This window comes from Haplochromis burtoni, unplaced genomic scaffold, assembly GCF_018398535.1.
Source record: "Haplochromis burtoni strain Fernald_Lab_line unplaced genomic scaffold, NCSU_Asbu1 Contig_267, whole genome shotgun sequence".
NCBI classification, from domain to species: domain Eukaryota; kingdom Metazoa; phylum Chordata; class Actinopteri; order Cichliformes; family Cichlidae; genus Haplochromis; species Haplochromis burtoni.
In genome coordinates this window covers 312,004-313,262 of record NW_024582628.1, presented here as the reverse complement: position 1 = coordinate 313,262, position 1,259 = coordinate 312,004, and positions in this window count along the sequence as shown.

Below are 1,259 nucleotides of genomic sequence, written 5' to 3'. Positions count from 1 at the left end.
GCACCAAACGCTTGGAAGGCAGTGGAAGTAGACATGTGGTATGTTGCGTTTTCCTCAGAGGAGTAAAACAAACCTGAAGAGGATTCACCCATGGAAGAAAGAGGACAGATCACACCGACACACAAAGACTCTGGTAGCCCCAATCCTGGGTTTCAGCACCACTGATGCACGACAGACCCGACCACATGTTTGCACTTTTCAGTACACTTCTTTATTGTGGCTGTCAACTTACACACGCTGCTGCAGCCTTGCAGCGGATGCACATATTTCAAGATTTTCAAGAGCTTGGCCAAGTCCCTGATTTGGGAGTTGAAAACAGAGTGAGAGGTTTCAGCTACTTGCTGGTGGCGGTGGACTGCTTCACAAGCTAGGTGGAAGCAATCCTATTCAAAAATGAATGAGCGCAGACTATGGTGTCCCGAGGAGCATATGCTCTGGCAATGATTCACATTTGTCCAATAAAGAACTGGCAGAGGTAGAAAAGGCTCTAGGTATAACACACAGATTTGTTTACCACCCTGCCTCACAAGGGGTGGTGAAAGGGCAAATCAGACTGAAGAGAAAAATTCTGGCATATATTATGACAGTAGACTGAGATGGGTGGACACTCTCCTCATTTTTCTTATGTCAATGAGAACCTCTCCGGGTGCGCATACACACCTGATGCCACATGAGTCGCTGAGAGGCAGGCCAATGCCTGGCCCAACCCTGAGAGGGAGGTTGTATGACCTCTCTGGATGTTTGGCAGGTGAACTGTGATGAATATATGACAGCGTAGACTAAGTGAGTTTTTAAGTTTTGTTTAAGCAGGTGCAGCTGGCTGAGCCTGAGGAAACTACAACTCCAGCAATAAAGGCTGGTGACTGGTGCGGGTGAAAGTTCACAATAGAAAGTGGCTTGAAACCTGGTGGACTGGACCCTATGAGGTGATTAAATGCACATCCAGTCTAGTGCTGTCCAGATAAAAGGTAAAGCTGGAGCTAATTATCACCACATGACACATTGTATACCTGCACAATCACCTTTGTAAACTCTGGCTGAGTCTTAGGCCTAATCAGAAACCGGTGAAGGCGCCAAACAAATAGACTGATATGACTCAAAAATTGACCATTGCATGTCCTTGTTAGTATAAATGGCATGTTTCCTAGCTACTATAGAGTGCTGCGGTTGTTGTTGTATTCTGTGTGGTAGAAGCTTATTGAATAGACTGATAATAGCCACTTTGTCCAAGGAGAAAGGCCTACCACCCTATCAGCTGC